The sequence below is a fragment of the Corvus hawaiiensis genome, chromosome 11, assembly GCF_020740725.1.
Source record: "Corvus hawaiiensis isolate bCorHaw1 chromosome 11, bCorHaw1.pri.cur, whole genome shotgun sequence".
NCBI classification, from domain to species: domain Eukaryota; kingdom Metazoa; phylum Chordata; class Aves; order Passeriformes; family Corvidae; genus Corvus; species Corvus hawaiiensis.
Window position 1 is genome coordinate 18,644,652 of NC_063223.1, and position 17,861 is coordinate 18,662,512.

The following is a 17,861-nucleotide window of genomic DNA, read 5'->3' on the forward strand; positions in this document are numbered from 1 at the left end:
ACAAATACTCCAAAGCCCCCAGAAGCAGTAAGTGCTTTTCAGCAAATGAGGTCTTAGGTGGATGTCATCACTCAGATCACAGCCAAATACTTCCAGACTAATACCTGGAATCTTGGCAAGGCTGGCCAATGCTCACACTGTGCAGCAGATACCCTGATTTATGTCTGCGGGAGACAAGAGAAGCCATGGCCTCCTCACTTCTCCTGTCATAAAGTCCCCCTTTCAAGGAAAATTCAAGGAAAGAGTGTTTGGGAAGACTTTGCAAACAGCTGACTGTGGAGAACACAAAGCAGGCAGACACCAGGAGGGGTTTTGCATGCACAAATCCTGAGCTGGTAACATGCTGGATGGAGGGAGCTCCCTCTCCCTCAGCAGAATCTCAAGAGCTTGTCCCTCCAGACAGCTCTTGCTTGCCCTCTGTGAAGTGGGGAGGCTTGACTCCATCCACAACCCCAGAAATAAAAGGCAAAACCAGAGAGGCCATTCTGGTTCTTGGGTAGGCTGTGAGACTGCAGCTGCACCCGTCCCCTGGCCCAGAGGCCTCCTCTCGGCTCCTCACAGGGCACTGGCGGCCGCAGCGCTGCCAGCACCCTGCTCACAGCACGTGGTTCCAGTTATTCCCTTCTAACCCCTCTGCCTTCACATTACACAGGACCAACATAATGAACTCAGGTCCACTGTAAGTGCACAGGAGCAGAACTTGATCCAAAAGCTGCAAGACCCTGCAGTTCCCATTGAGGTAAAGCCTTGGCGTGAAGGCCTAAATCCCAGAGGCTGGCAGATGCTGTATTGCACATGTGTAGGATTAAGTCACATCAAACTCCAGGCTCCCATGTACAAACATTTAACAGCCACCTCTGCAAACACAGATTGAAAACATAGGCAAAGAAATGTAAAAACCAGGAGTGTCTTCAGCATGTGCAGCTGGGGCTGCCTGGCACACGGCAGTCACGGAGCCCTGCGCCGCTTCGGCAGAGCCTCCACCACCACCACTCCATCCCACTCTCCTTGAAACACTCCTGAAAACAAAGACTCAGCTCAGACCTGCCAAGTCTCCTTTATTTGGATGGAAACTCACTCACGCTTGGCAGCAGCTTGGTGCAATTTGAAGCTGGCTCAGACCTAAAGTGAAAAGATTAATGGGATATTTGAAATCTCACTCCCATTTCTCCTCAGATCTCACTTATGTAAAAGCTCTGATGTTGGTTGCTGAGCTCCTTAAAATATAACCTGCACAATGTGCCACAGTAAATAAACAGATTTAAACAGCAAGTCTGTTTAAAAGGAGTTTATTTAGAAAGCACACGCATCACTAAAGAGAGCTTACTTCTTATCTAACTCCAAGCACTTTGGAGGCAATCCTTCAGGGGTGTCCTGCAGGCAGGGCCAGATTAATTTTGTTTGCAGCAATTATTTTCAGGATGCTCTCCACTCATATTAAGAGGCTGAAAGTTCAGTTAGCTTCTTGGCTTGGGGATTAGAGAAAAGCTGGAGACATTAAAAAAAACTTTGGGCCAAACTTCCCCAGCAGTGTGTCCTTCCCTTTCCTGCTGGGGCTGATTGGCCTTCAGCAGGGGATGCAGTGAGAGGATCTGATGGACCACAGCTTCATCATTCTCAACAGTGGCCTCACCCACACAAGTTGAGACTTCCAAAGAGTGCCTGAATTTACTGAACTCCCACATGTACATTTACTTGTCCAAGAGGAAGAACTGGAGTTGTTCTTCCTGCCAAGAGGCTGGAGAGGACCTCAGCAATCAGCCACAGACATGTTCTGAACACCAGCTAGCACAGGACCAGCCACACCATCCATTTTTGAAATCCAGACCTCACCCCAGTGACAAGTTGTACCATTCGCACATAAATCCCAAGTGTCCAAGTTCAAATAACAGACAGCACGTGGTCAAAAGCCTCTAGCAACACTTCAGGCCAGCAGAGACTCTGAATTCCCTCTGGAAATCAGGGGGAAATTGATATTCTTCCTCACTCTGGAAGTGCCTGAAGGAGCCCATTGAAGCCTCCTTATGGTCACCATAGGCTCTAAACCCTCGAGAGGAAGGGGGGTTTGGATTGAAAGGAAAGATTACAACCTCAGCCTGTGAGATTCCTTCCTGCCTTCCTGGTTTTCTGTGCCCTGTACAAAACACCAGGCAGCACTGCCCAACTGATTGAGGCAGCTCCTGAATGTTGCTTTATCTTTTCTGCTGCCAAAGCCTGTGGCTGCAGATCTGAGTGCACCCTTGGTACCAGGCTGCTGCTGCCTATGTGCCTCTGGAGTAGGGAATCACCAGCTACAGCAAACAGCAACTGTTGTACAAGTGGTTTAGTGTTTCAATAGTGGCAAAAATACTTGAGAAAGTAGGTGCTTCCACTGTTTCAGGAAATTAATTCCATGTGGCACTGTGTTACCCCTCTTGCCAAACGCAGCATTGTGAAAGTGCATTGCAAACACTGAGTGTCTGCTGTGAGCATCAAAACACACTTAGACCCTATTTCATGTGTAACCCTTGGCCCACGAAACACGAGGCTGATGGCTGAGGGGTGTGAAGAAACAGTCCCCACAGCAACTGAGGAATAAAAGCAAAGAGCTGCATCCAAACTACGCAGCCCTCTGGCAGATCAGCAGGAGTGGGACGCCCATCATGACACCCCCTCTCACTGGAGAGGACAAAGTGTGGCCCAGGATGGCCACCCTGCTAGTTCTGGGGGTCAGTGCATGGAATACTGATCAGAAGGTATCATGCAAATTAAAAAATCACTTCATTTGCTACGTTTGCACAGTAATTTTGAAAAGCCACAATGCTTTGGCATCTGTCCTCTGCAGCTTGTTTTTGTCCTTACAAAAAATTTGTCCTACAAATGTTTCCACTGTAACATTCCCCAGTGAGTATTTCTTACTACTACAAGCACAAAAAGCTGGATTAAATGCTGAATGGGATTCTCAACACACAAACAATGAGGCTGCTGAGCACAGGCTGTTTTTCTTACATTATTCTACTAGTAACTTTCTTGGAAGCCCTTTTGGCTTTCAGATTTAAGGCATACAGCACAGTTCCTCCTGCCTGCAGACAGAAAGGCTGAGCTGAAGTCTGTCTGCCTCTAATTTGATTTTAGCATCTTTACACATTAGATTATTTACTGTAACAAGGGACAGACATTCAGACAGACCCATTGTTCAAAAAAATCAAGTCAAACATCTTAAAGCCATCTCTGGCCACGTGAAATAATTAGATTAAAACACTCTGTAAAAGCAGAGGCCAATGACACTGAGCTATGCCATTATGGCCTTTCATAGATGACTTGGTCAAATAAAGAAATATCATGATTTTTCCACTGCAGCATCACATCTCTGGGTGATGCTTTCTATGAATTTTCAGTGCCATGAGCCTTTCCACTCTCAAGGTGACAGCATTATGTGCTCTGACGCCTCTCACCGTTACCCTACACGTTTCAGTGTCTGCAAGCTGGCAAACACAACAGTTTGTACTTTGGATTTAACGCTGCAAGTCCAAGTTGTTCAGTTCCAGGGAGAGAAATACCCTCCAAACCTGCTGCTACCAGTAGTATCCCCAAACACCACTTGTGTGGTGAGCTGAAAGAAAAAATGCAGGATTTCTAGTCTTTGGCCTCTCATTGTCACTCAGTTTCCTAAAATGACACAGGACTAGCACCAGAATTTTGCAGGGAGCACACAGAAGGCACTGAGCAGCCACCCTGAGCCAAGGCAGCACACGGAGATGTAAAACTGCACATAAATTGTGTTCAGATGAACCCCTTCAGTGGAAGGTTTTGGACCCTGGAATTACTGTGCTTTAGGCCCTTGAATAAACTCAAATATCTGGATTCCAGCTACCTGCTCATTCTTCCTGGACATTCTTCCTGTGGCATCCCTGCAGCAGCTGCAGCTTCTTCCAGGGGTGTTTGGGGACCACCCAGCTCACTGAGCACCAGGTTTTTAGTTAGTTACAGGAAAGAGTAATACATCCAAATGAACACACAAAAGCAATGTGTACAGCCCCTTTTTCTTCCTTACCTGACACATTTCAGCTTCTGAAAGCCTCTCCAATTCCTGCAGTGATATCCCCAAGCACAGCTGCTCATTTGTGCTTACATCACCTGTATTTCTAGGTAGGGTCTGTTTTGTAAACCAGATACTTTTGAGCCCATTTCCTTAATTCTGCCAGACTGGCAATTACATCCATTCATCTACTGACTGTTCCCACACTCCCTGATGTATTTTCTTCAAGACTGTAGCATCTTTGTATCTATCAGGAATAACAGGCTGTTCTGAATTAGTCAATCCACCCAACACAGCAATACCTAAAACATTATCCCCAAATTCTTTATGACATACATAGCTTCTTTTAGCAAATAAATTTTTTGACAAAGCCAAATAGCAATGCGGCACAGACCTCTTGCTGACATCACCCAACCTTGAAGTTTCTTTGTATTGTTTACTGCTAGTAGGCAAAAGTCTTCCACAGAGCAAAATATGAGTAGTAAGAAGTTCCAATAGGAGCATAAGACTTGAGCTGACAATGAGTAATTTCCCCCTTGGGGAACACAGGGGACAATACAATACAATGAGTACAATAAGTTCATGATTTGTATCAATAATGCAGCAGCAAGATGTCAAAGCTTTAGGTGTTATAAATTCAAAGACACAAAAGAAGAGCTCTCTATAAACAAAATTTCTGAAATGCTTCATTATGTGACTGTGCCGGAAATAGGCACCGAGGTGCCTTTCTGGCTGTGTAATAGGATTTATACCTGCAGCAATCCAAGCAGCACTGAGACACATCTGCTTCTTTCTAATGGCCTCTGCTAAGGCAGCCCTGGAGAGTCTTGTTCAGAGCAAGACGCTGTCACAACTGTTATTATCCTGAACCATAGCAGACACCGACCCCCTGGCCTAAACCTGAAGTCCTGAAGCAGCTTGCTATAAGTTTGATGAAACTGTGTGCAGCCAGGGAGGGGGTCAGTGAACCAAAATCTATAATCCTTTATGAAACATTCAGTCCTCTGCAGCTTTCAGAATTGTCTGAAGAAAAAATCTGGTACAAAAAGCCAAAATGTCACACATTAAAAGTGTGCAGCTGTAGCTTGTTAACAGAGGTTGTTAACAGAGGTTGTTCACAGACCTTTAAGCAGGTAACAGACATGAACAATTTTCTGGACAAGGTAAGACATGCAAACATGTGGTGGCTTACAAGTATGTTCAAAGAGAGCCTTTTCCTATTTTTAAACAGTGTCCCAATCATATATGAAAAATTCCTGACTGGATCCTTCAAACACAAGTGACACTTGAAAGCTGGCACATCTGTCCAGACCCTGCTATAAAGGGCCCACTGGATTTTACCAGTTCTCTTTTCTGTGTTACCACCAGCACAAAACCATCAGAGAATCCAAATGCACGTTGCAGCAGCCAATCCCCCTCCCTGCACTCCAGAATGCATAACCTGCGTTTGGACTATAAAGCTTTGGAGCAAGAACTGAATCTTTTCCTTTTAACTTTCACAGAGTAGTTAGTATAATGAGGTCCAGGAATGCTGATTCTACCAATTGCCATAAAGCAATTAAAATCCTGTCATGACTTCATTCAGTCTTTTTGCTACTGATTTACTACAATCAGCTCTAAAGTCCTCATGAGTCTGCCTGTGAGCATTAACAAATCTCAGGAATAGCAACACAAATCCTAGAAAAGACAAACATCTTTTGATACCTTGAATGTTAGAGATGTTCCTCTCCATAGAGCAGTGATAATGAGTTGAACAAAAACCATCTGAGTGAGCCCCATGAAATGAAAGAATACCTTTAGGCAGGCACTTCTCAAGATTTTTCTTTTGGGCTTTTTAAGCTCTTCTCCACATTCAAAGTTGATGCCAAGTTTTGAGAACCCTTGTCTAGATGGATCAGCCCATTCCTGTCTGTCCCCATTTCCACATCACCCTTACAGCACCACAGCTGGAAGGACATGGCTCTGTTTATCAGTGGCTCTTCAGATGAAAAAATTAAGACATTTTCTTCACATCAGCTGAGTGGTTTGAACTCTGGAGAGGGAAAGGCAGGTGTGCTAAATTCCATTTACATTACCAGCCTATTATTCCTACATTATCAGCCACACAGTTTTTAGCATTAGGCATTTGATTTTTTTGGGCCAATTATTCTGTTTGTGGTTCATGGTCAGCCCTTTCAGCAGGACCATCAAGAGCCACTCAAGAGCATTTGGGTCATCACCCTCCATGCACAGCACCAGGCACCCACAGCTCCTACTCCAGGAATAAGATAGACAACGTGGAGAGTACTTTTGTGAGCTCTGCCCTAGGTTTTCACTTGTTCACTAGTGTCTGCACAGGTTTTATGCGACTTTTTACTTAAGAGTACAATAAAAGTAGTTACCATAGCAATTTTCACATTACTTGATGCTTGTGCTACCTCTGAGAGTCAAAGCAACTTTTAATAGAAATTCTTACCAACACACCATGTGAATCTTCTCGGGTTTTTTATAGTTTTGGAGGAAAAAAGAGATCTTAAACCTCCTGAGATTTCAGAAACATGTTGAGAAGTGGTGCCTTTGTTTCAAGGGCAACACTGTCTACTGCACAGTAGAAACTCAATGCATTTCAGAGGAGACAGAAGAAAGTGGCTCGTTCCAGAAGTATTCATCATCCACAAAGAAGATGGAAAAATGTCTGCCAAAAAGAACCTCTTGCTCCTTCAAAGATACAGCATGCTTAAAGAGAAGTTTTGTTTCCATGGTGACTGAATTTGGAGTAAGAACATCCCCTGCATCAGACATTGCTAAATCAAAAATCCAGTTGCCTTTGTTCATGCAGAGAGCTGGGTTTTTAACCCTGCCTTGCCCAAACAAACAATTAATTAGTGTTTTGCTCTCTAATTTTGCTGTGTAAAGCTTATTTTTGTAAATGAAGCAGGAAAAAGCAAGAAGGTAGAGCTAAATATGAGAAACCTGATCTTGCAATCTTAATAATTAGAAATAGCTCTAGTTTTCAATAGCATACCAGCATTTTTTAAAAACGCTTATTAAAAATATCAGCAACAAGTTGTCCATGAAATGCAGTTACCATCACGCCCAGGCCAATGATGTACAAGCTCTTCTTTGTTTTCCTTTCCTCTCAGATATAACAGATAACCCTCCCTCAATCAATCTCACTCTTACTGAGGAATGGGAAGAAAAGGATCTGCTCTGGAAAGGTGTCTCTGGTGATGTGCAGCGATCCATTTTTGCCGCTGAAACTGAAGGTCCAGTTTTAGCACTTGGGTTTTGGTTCACTGAAAGAAAGATCTGAAACAGCCACTAAAGCTGGGCCCCTTCCTGGGAGCTGTAAAGGATCTATGTCCTACAAAAGTTATGGGAGCAATATGGCAGTTAAAACAAAAATAAGTCCAGAACGGCTCAATATACAATAATAAATAAATTGTGCTTGAGATGCAGAAACCAGAGTTAACTTAAAAGGCTACTTTACAGTTGCTCTTGCTTTTCTGCCAACATTTGCCAAGTTGCACAATTCTCAGTGTAGAGAAATTTCTTTTTTCTGCCCAACAAAATGCTCCAGCATTTCTTTCTATATAAAGAAACAATGCCAGCTGCAAGCAAGAAACCCAGTAAAACAATGGACATTGGATGTTTCCATTTAAATGTATCTGAAGGATGAGAGTCATCATTACTGAAGTTGCACAGCTCTTTCCATTATAAGGCCCTTTGTCAGTTATTTATGCTGTTGCCAAGCTCTAGGGTGAAAGTTTACACGCTGGGCACATGCGTCCAGCAGCTTCTTTTTTTTTTAATTTTCAGCTAAAACAATACAGCTGTTTCTGAATCAAAATGAAGGAGGCAGTGTGCTGCTTTGCCCACAATAAAAAGCTTTCAACCTTCACCGCATTTGGCTCTGCCCACCCTGCAGTTGGGAACACAACTCAAAGCTTTGGCAGCTACTGGCACAATAACACCACTTCCCACCATCTCCACAAAAATCGACCTAAATTTAGCCACTTTGCTAGCTTTGGGAAAAAAAACCTCCACTGGTTGTGCCTACAAAAATAAGGATTCAGGATCTTTTTCCTGAAGAGTTGCACTCTACATTTTAAGGCCAAAGTGCAATCTTTTGTTTGACTACTGTCAACAGTCCTGTGTTGCACACAACCAAGCAGGCAGGAGCCTGACACTGAATAAAACATCTCGCTCTCACATCCCTTGGCTCTGACTGCTTTTCAATAGCACGCTGCCCATCAGTAATTCTCACCAGACTGAATGTAAAAACAAACAAAAAGAGAAAGGAACAGAAACCATCAAGCCCGATTAACTTGAAAATTCAAAAGGTTCTTCATCAATTTCTGAAGGTAGGAATTTCTCACAACCAGCTTCAGCAGAACCTGCCATATGAGAAATACTCAAGGCTTTATTTTCATTTGGAGCAGCAAAATGAGTATTTCAATTAACTTTGTGTGCAAAAACTACAGTTTTAAGTCCTCCCAAAAATAATGTTCATCTACTTTTATCAAGTTAAATGAAATGTTTTCATTCAAATGCTGCCTACAAACAAGCCTTATTAAGTCAAATCTTGTGATAGCAACAGTTTAAGTCTTCAGAACACAGGATGATGAATTGACTCCTCTCAGCTCACTTAACAACAGGTGTGTAACAAGGTGGAACCAAGGGGTCTCTGGAGATCCCTGCCTCTCTCAGGTGGCTACTGAATGTGGCTAACACCACATAGCTCACTCCCAGGCAGTAGTAGCTAGATGAAATTAGTCTTACCTGAAGATTAATTTATTAAAACCACTGGATATCGACCACTTCTTCTCCCAAGATAAGGAACTGCAGGATGAAAGCTTGGCTCTCCTCTGTTCTGCCTGTGCTCATGGCCCGATGTCAGGGATTTCAGCTGCCAGTATCAGCTTGACTTGTGTTGCTTTCATCATACTTTAAAGGGTTTTCTTTAGAACTGCAACATGAAACACTTGAATACGTGAAATTCAGTAACAGTTTATTAGCACTGAGAAGCATTTCTGGATCCTGCACCGTTAGGGCCTGGGAGGAGGAAAGGTTTCCACCACGTCACAAAGTGCAAAAGGGGTCCGGGGTAGGGATATGGCCCTTTTACAAGTCTCAGTCACAACTGTCACCTTTAAAAAGATAAAAGAAAGGAAGCAAATAAAACCTCTTTCTCTCTATACATGCCACTGATGTGCAAGCATGTGCCACAACTCCACCGCAAGGGAGCAAAACCAATCCATTCCATTGGTATGCATAGGCACAAAGTGAATTTTGCCTCTAATTTCCACCACAGGGGTTCAAGCTACTCTGTCTCTCAGCCTCTTCCTCTGATCCTGTGACTTGAGCTCCTTATGGCTGTCCACTTTAAAATGAGAGCTGGATCTTTTGTTTTATATTCCCAGTCAAATAGCGCCAGGTAAGGGTAAATCCAGCATCGATATGCTGATCTATTTTGAGGTAGGCATTGTATCACAAGCTGATGTTCAGATTAAAAAATTATTAAGTTTTCTTTTTATCCCAATCTGCTACACACAGACAGACTAGAAGCTCAGGGTTGTCCCTTTCATCCCCAATTTATGTCACAAGAAGATGACAAAAAAATTAGAAATATTCAGCACAGCATTCTTTTAGGCTTTCTTTTCCACTTTTCCCAAGTTCCATGTACTTGAACAAGGAGATGAATACATCAAGCACTAGAGCTTAATAAAGATTTCCAATTACTATGTTTTCCTCTTCAATCTTAAAACTGACATTTATGATTTAAAAAAAAAAAAGTTATTAGAAGGTTCAAATAGAAGAAAACATTTGAGATCCATTGTACATAAGCCAAGAATTTAAAATATGAGACTCGGAGGAGAGGAGCATTGTAATTTCAAATCAACTAAACCCAGCGGTCAATAGGTTATAAATTGCTAAATAAGATGCCTGTTCCTACAAGCTCTCTCCATGATTTACTCATTAGCACTTAGGAAACAATAAGAATTCGTGAACACACTCAGCAGAGCCTGTTCCTCACAGCAGCCTCTACAAGCCTCTGACAACTGGCCCTTCTGAAGGATGAGGGCAGGATGGCAAGCAGCGAGCTGGAAATGGAGTTTTGTGTCACTCAGCCCTATCAGAGCCCTCAGACTGCAAGGAATGAGATGGCTTTGAGCAGTGCCATATCTCCAGCAGCCCTTCAGCCTGTCAGCGTCTTGGCACGGGCAGCCAGCAATTCCACAAGAGCCATTACTCATCCTGCAGATCCAAGAGGCTTTCCAGGCTTGCTGGTGCTCTCCTTCCAGTTATTCTGATCCCCAGAGCACTGTGATTTTCTGCCAATTCTGCATACACTGCTGTTTCCAAAAATTCCAGTTCAATGTTTACATGTGTTTCACAATGATCACTCTTAACAACCATTGAGAGAGAGACAATATTACCATGTTTTAATTTCCTACGAACTGCTGGCTAAGGCTGCATAGAAAGTTGTGAGTGCCAGATGGTCCAATTTATTTTATTTATTCTTTCAGCATCTTTATGGAGTCATAGGCACTTTACACATTTTGCCATTTAAAATCATAAGCGCTTTGCCATCACCCCCAAAACCCTGCCAACTGCCTTGGCTGTTACCTTTGCTGTATCACCAGTACCAGTCAACACCACAGGGTTGCCAGCACCATGGCTGAGGCGCAGTTAAGAGAACTGCAAACCCCAAACCGAAACACCTCTTAGACAAACTGACTGCCAAGAAAAGCAGGATCAGTCACATCTTTTACTGGGAAATGCTCTCACTGGCCATGGACAGTGAAAGTCAAGTATACAAAGCACAGAACAGTCAGCAGCATTTACTTTGCCACAGCTCAGATAATGACATATTTCATAGAGACAAGCAGAAACACTGGGAGCTACTATTTTTATCTCTCTCATTGGCTCTAGCTTGGCTGACTCAAGAAGATGGGTCACTGAGATCAATCACCGATAAATAGTGGAAGGACCATCAGCTGGAAGTGATCCCCTTGATAACAGACAGGAAATACTGATATATTCCTATCTTACTTTGAACTCTGCCTGTAAAGAAAGACTTCTTGTCAACAGCCAACTTAAAAAAAACCCCCAGAAAGTTATGAAAAGGACATTTGAATTCACAGCTCCAATCTGCAAATGTGGAGGTAAATAGTGAGTGTTTTTCTGAGCAGCAGTGGGCTGCAGCAGTTTGCTGAGGCAGGATCTACCTCCCCATCCAAGAATAATGGAAAATGTTTACTAGTCTTTTAATTTCAGTACCTTTTATTTTCTGTCTGAGAATTCCCATGACAGATCCCACAACACAGAAGAAAAGCTGCTTTCCAGCCAGTTGCAAATCTAGCCAACATGAGAGTGGGATCCTTTACCATCTGCTACCTGGAAGCAGTTCAACATGCCTCATTTCTGCAGGAAAAATTATGAAGGCAATTGTTGTGTTACTCACAGTTATATTTAACAACAAAAACTCTAAAAGATCATTTTCACCCAGTCCTAGGCTTCCTGGAGCCCACTGTCATAGCTGTCTCTCTTCCCAGGCACAACTTGTTCTGGAACTGTCCTCACCCTCTCGGTGGCCAGACCTTCTGCGTGTTACCAGCTCCAAACCCAAACAGTTTCTCTGCCTGCTAATTTGGGGGCAGCTAGAACAGAGTCCAAGTCAGAAGGCTGTGACAAACATCCCAGTAATTAAAAAAATTCCAGTTATTTTATTTGGGATTTTAATTGGACTTTTTCTTCTTTAATTCGTTTTGGCACTTACGGAACTATTAGACTTTAGAATTAATCATTTAATGCCATGGAGAAAGCAGGCAGCTATGTCACTGAGGCCATCAGCCATGGAGAGCATCTGGTTTTATTATTCATTGTGTCATTTCAGTTATCTTTTGTCACCTTTGTTGCTCAAGTCACTTTACTGTGCTGTGCATTTACTCAATAGTCAACCAACAGAATTCTTTCCTGCCATAAGACAAAACAATGTCACAACACAGGCCAGTCACTCAGGAAGAGGAACAGCTTCCACTTGGTTTATATGGAAAACAGTAATTTGGAACAGCCTTAACATGTGAAATATCTCAGATCAGATAGCATAATTATCAGCCTGTGCTCCTTGGAGGCCAGTAACTTGTTCAGCATCTCACCTAGTAAGAAAGCTTGGCTCCCTGAAAAAAAGTGCTAATGAACTAAAACTCCATTTTGAAAAAACAGTATCTGCACAGGAGAGTTGAAAGAGTTGTTTTTTGGGGTTTTATTCTGAAGCATTTAATTTATTTGAACAAAACACCTCATTCTAGCTGTAATTACAGTTTGACCAACTATACTGCTGCTTCCCAGGGAACTACAGACCTGCAGCACAGAGTCAGCCACAGTGCCTGGATGAACTTTCTCCCCCACACTCCCCCAGCTGTTTCATTTTTCGGGAAGAGCTCTAAGTCAGCTGTCTGACCAGCCTTCTCCAGTTAAGCCATACTGGATACAGCTTTACAGTCCAATTGCAAATCCACTGCCCGGGGAAGCTGCTAATCCAGAGCCCTGCAGCTGTATCATAATCTGAATTAACACCTCTGAACTGCTGAAGATGTAGAAATATTATTACTCATTTGACAGATGATTGAAAGGAGTTTTCAAAGCAGGCAAAGTCAAAGCGCTGTGTACATGTTATTTCTTGAGACTTTTTATGTAGATGTCACTGGGAAGAGTAGGGGAATAGAACAGGGATCAGTAGCTTCCCAGCTCAGACCATTCCCTCACAGGATTCCTGGGTTGCAAAGAGAAAATAACTTCTTTTTAATGTAAAGACAGCACTTAAATGACTCTTCCTGTAAGCATTGAGCAGGTGTTTAGAGATTACCTCAGTTAAATGGTCATGGAGAATGGAATAAGGAGAGCAGTGCTGAGATCTGTCTTCCTGTTGCACAGAAAGGATGATTTGGGGGTCGTTTCTAGACAAGCTACAGTTGAGCCTGGGTGTTATTTAGTCAGGAATCCTGAAAAACCCTTCAGTTGCTGTGTGGGGGTGGCAGAGGAGTGCAAGTATTTGGAGCCAGGTGGGTTACAGCTGAGGCCTCTCCCTCTGCCCCATCCCTGCACCCTCGGAATAGCCAAGACTGGCACAAGGTGACTGCAGGAGAACACCAGAGACACGGGCATTGTGCTCTTTGATTCAGAGACAGCTCCCAGCAGCTGGCACTGTGGGGTCCCAAGAACTCCCACTGCCACATCTGCCAAAGAATACCCAGTGCAGGATCCCTGAGGATCGCAGAGCCCCTGGATCATATTGCCACCACGATGGAAAATTAAATCATGCTCAGAATTGCAGAACAGGAAAGCATTATCTGTATTACTGGTATTATAGTGGGCTTCACTTTATCCTTTCAAAAATCCTCGTGGGCATCAACTTCACGATCTTTCCCACTGCTAGTACAGTCCAAGTAATGCAGCTTTGCATGTGGGACATTTTCTGTGATTCAAGGAGCCACCCTTGCCTCCTGGCATAGCCCAGCAAAATCCACAGCTACCAGGGCTCTGGGACAACTGCAGCTCTTGCAAGTGTGACATTCTGCCTTGGGGAGGGAGAAAACCCATCTACCACACAGTGACTGTATCTCCCAAACACATCTTCTCCTGGGGTGGACTGGGCAGACAGATCTGGGTTCTGTTCCTAATAAAAGGCTGTTGCTCCCACACAAGTCTCTCTCCAAAGACAATGGGAAGGCACCATCTCTCCAGAAATGCCACATCCTCAGGCCACACTGGGGCACTTCTGGGATATCTGATCCATAAGCACCAAGTCTGAATGTATAATCTGTATTGGCCTGTCTTCACAGCTCAGGGGGATGTCACAGGAGGAAAGCATGGTAGAAAGGAATATTTTCAACAAGTGGCTGGGCTGTGGCAGGGGGAGCAGAGTGGTGGAAGGGGGTGTTTCTGTGTCTCCGGCCCATGGGTGAACAGCCATGGGGGATTCAGAGCTCAAAGGATAACCCTCTCCAGGGGAACCTGGCTGCTGGCTGGGCTCTTCTTGGAGCTGCAACTCTGCTGAGCCAGCCTAGAGTCAATGTCTGTACACTCATACATGGTTTTGTTTTGTTCTTCTAGCTACAGGTGAGCATCTGCTCTGTTTTCAGAGAAAAAGGTATTTCCCACTAGCAGAAGCCAAATCTGTGGATGACAAAAACAGGCAGAACTAAGAGATCCTGAAATGCCCTGCCCTCTTACACACATTAGTGCTCCTCTTGCAAACCAGCACTTCTCAGCAGTGAACGGAAATGTTTTAAGTCACATTCTGGACTTCTGTTACACGCACAGGGTATTGCTCACCTGCCACGTTTTGTCCCAATTTACCAGTTTGGACAGATCACCTTGAAAAGACCCTTCTGGTGCAGAGCAATGGCTCTGCTCAGAGCCTCCACACTCAAACACTCAGCCAGGCTGTTAGCTCAAATCCTCAGCCAAGGGGCTTGAGATCACATTGGGGTTTTTTTGGTTTGAGGTTTTTTTTGCTTTTAGTTCCTGAACATTTGCAGGACAAAAACATGATTTTCCCTCCCTGACACCTTCCTCGTGGCACAGCTATATCAGCTGCTCCTGCATGCCTGTTAAAGTGTCTATAAAGAAAACTCGTGGTATAAAACAGCTGCACAAACACCTCTGGGGGATGTTTCACAACCACTGTTATATGTAACATCTCAGGCACAGAAGGAGCTACAGTTTTCACTATGTCAAACCTCATATTCTGCTCTCACAAATGGTGGAATAATTTATTTTGTCACAGTCTGATGAGGCTCCAGAGCCAACATTCCCCTGACCCACATACTCCCTTCTGAGCCATTCTGAGGGATGGATCTAAAGATCTGTATTTTTTAATTACTTTTTAGCCTGTGATTAAGATAACTTGGAATAAACCCAAGGGAAAATGAGGGGAGAAAAATTAACTCTTGAGAAAACCGCAAGTTGCTAACATGAAGTGTACTCATTTCTTAAATTAAAAAAGAAAGATGTTATGCCTCATCCCCTGGAGCTGCCTCCCCAGTCTGAAAGCCAGGCTGTACCATTTAACTTTTTGACTTCCTAGAAATTCAAAAATTTCCATTTGAATTCTGTGAACAAGTTTTAGCTGCTGACCCGAGCTCACAGAGCAGACATCTCTGTCTTGCCCTTTGTGAAACAACAGAGACACGGTATTACCTCACTCACCCTCCCTGTTTCATTTGTACTGCTTATTCCTTTTTTTAAAGATAAGAGTATCAATGATCACTATGTCAGCACTGAGATTTCTGGATTCTGGATGCAGTAGTAGCAGGGAGCTACAGCCAGACATGCTGAGCTGCAGAGACTTGAAGAATAGGTATTTGTAGAGCCCAGAGGCATTGTTATTGGCAAACAAAATCAACAGGTGCTTCATGAATTCACATACATGACAGATACTCTATCTCTGGCAGAGTTCACACATGATAAAATAATTGATTTATCTCAGGGAAAAATGTGTTATTTTCTTCAGAAGCAAATGACAAAAGTTAATGATGCATCTGATGTTACATTGTTATTTTGATTTCTTTTTTAAATCAGTAAAGACACTTCTTCTGAATTAGTTTTATTTAGAGCTGTTCAAACCAAACCAGACAGAAATTTAAATTGTGGAGTTTCAGATCTTTGTAGAAATCTCTAATTCATTATGCTACTTTGAACCAGGTTGGTTCAACTTCCCAGTTCTTCCATTCCTCAGAACTATACAGCACTCACCACAAACTCTGAAATCACCCAGCTCCAAAGACAGGCAGAGCAAGCCTGAATACAAGCCTGCAGTGCATTGCCTATGGAGGATGTAGCTGTGGTCATTTGACCACCAAAGAAACCCAGAGAACCTTCAAACTGTTACATTAATGCTGCCAACATGACATTTCAGAAATACAGATGCTTTCAAAGACACTGTTGAACACCAGTGTGCTTTGTGCCATTAACTCTTGTGGGAGCCCTCACTCCAAAGCACCTTGTCTTGGGTTAGGGAAGGGTGATTTCCCTTTCCAACTATGCAGCTGGATGCCTCTATATCAGGTCTGCAGCAAAATCCCAAAGACATTGACCCAGTAGCCCAAAGTCCTGGTGACAAGACAGCTGCCTCCAAGTGGCAATTCCTGGCTTCCTCTGGCTGGATCATTCCATAAAAAGAAGTGACTTGGAGCTCAAGGCAGACACCTTTCCACAACCACAGAACACATAAGAAACCTTCACAGAGGTTTGGCTTTTCTAACGTTTAAAACACAGCACAGTCATGAGAAGTAGCTCTGTCCCTGTCTCCAGACATGGCTGCTCTTTCTCTCAGCATTTCAATGACCATGTTAACTTTCAGGTTTGTAAACTGTCTTTTCATCTGGGGGTGAATTAACCCCACCAACCTGGCAGCACATCAAACATTTAATAAACATAGACTCTTACACCCTCACCCTAAGCACTGTGTGTTGTCAGGCTTTAGCAGGACTTGGCCTTTTGCTTCTAATATTTAAATCTAGCTTTTAAAAAAAGAGGTAAGTGTTCAATTTAAAAGGTAATTCTGTAATCCTGTCTCATTTTATCCCTTGCTTTAAACAAAGCCTGATTTAACTGGACTGGTTTTCTTTTCCTTGTACCATTCAGAAGCACTTAGAACGTAGAGATGTCCAGGAACAGCTGGAGTGTGTGAAACCAAGTGCTCACTGTTTAATTTTTACTGACACTAATAACCCTGAATCCAGCAGACCAGCCTACAACTTTACTTGGAGAGACAGGCTATAAGAGAAGGTAATGGGATGGAGCATAAATGAATGAGGGGCTGTCCTCAATTAAAATTTGTAAAAAAATCAGGGATCATAAAAGTAGTAAAACAACAATTGATTTTACCACTGTGTACTGGCTGAGAGAAGGGAGAGTGTCATTGGCATGGAAGGATAGGAAATGATACTGCAGAAGTGAATCTGTGTAAAGCTATTGCAGGGGAAGCTGGAGAGAAGCTTGCTACTCAAAGGTTTTTCTTTGCAAAGATCAGGATTTCTCAGCAGACAGTAAATGTACCAAAAAAAACCCCTATACACACTCTGCCTGCCACACCTGTTTCCATTATATCCATCAGGAAAAAAATATCAAGTCAAAGGCTCTATCAAACTTGTCAAAACAAGGTGATGTTCCTCTGTCAGCCTCATCAATCACCGCTGACACTGCAGGAAATGCAGTACTCGGTTTCTCATGGATAATAAACACTTTTTATATCTGACATTGATTTCCCACTTGTCATTTTTGTATTAATACCTCAGCCCAAAATGGAAGAAGGAGAGTAAAGAAAGGCAGAGATGAGACTCTTAGTGGATGTATTTGTATTTGATGTTGCTGATAATAATAATGGCCCCATCTGATGAATAAGGTAAACCCTACTGGCCAGGACAATAGGTCTTTAGTGTTGTAAGGCTTTTATAAGGCCATCTATTTTAATCTTTTTGTCAGAGTTAGGAGAGGACATGAAAGATAATAAATAGAGGTGGGAGAAACCTCTGATTCCCAAACTAGTTATATATTTGTTCAAAGTTGAAAAGACTGGCTACATCTCATTGTGTTTTGGGATTCATGATACTTTATCAGTGACTGCTGTGAATTAGGAAAATGGCTGTAAGCTTCTCTCCTATGGAGACAGCATTTGTAGAACTATACCCTGTGCTCTGCAAACACCTCAGTGTAACCTGGCCCTACATCCCCAAAACAAAGCTATGAAATCAAAACTCAGGTCACTAAGGCACAGGGCTCCTTGTGGCATTTCTGTGCTGAGATGCAGCAATAACCCACATCTGCTTTTGGCAGGATGTTTCACTTGGGGCAA

General features: G+C 43.1%; 1 long non-coding RNA gene across 1 annotated transcript in view; it reads right to left on the reverse strand.

Moving 5' to 3' along the window:
* LOC125331810 overlaps positions 1 to 17,861 on the reverse strand; it is a 43,203-nt gene that overhangs the window by 18,641 nt on the left and 6,701 nt on the right. The window contains exon 2 of the long non-coding RNA XR_007206206.1: positions 8,780 to 8,966. This is a non-coding gene — a long non-coding RNA (uncharacterized LOC125331810). The remainder of the gene's footprint in view (positions 1 to 8,779; positions 8,967 to 17,861) is intronic.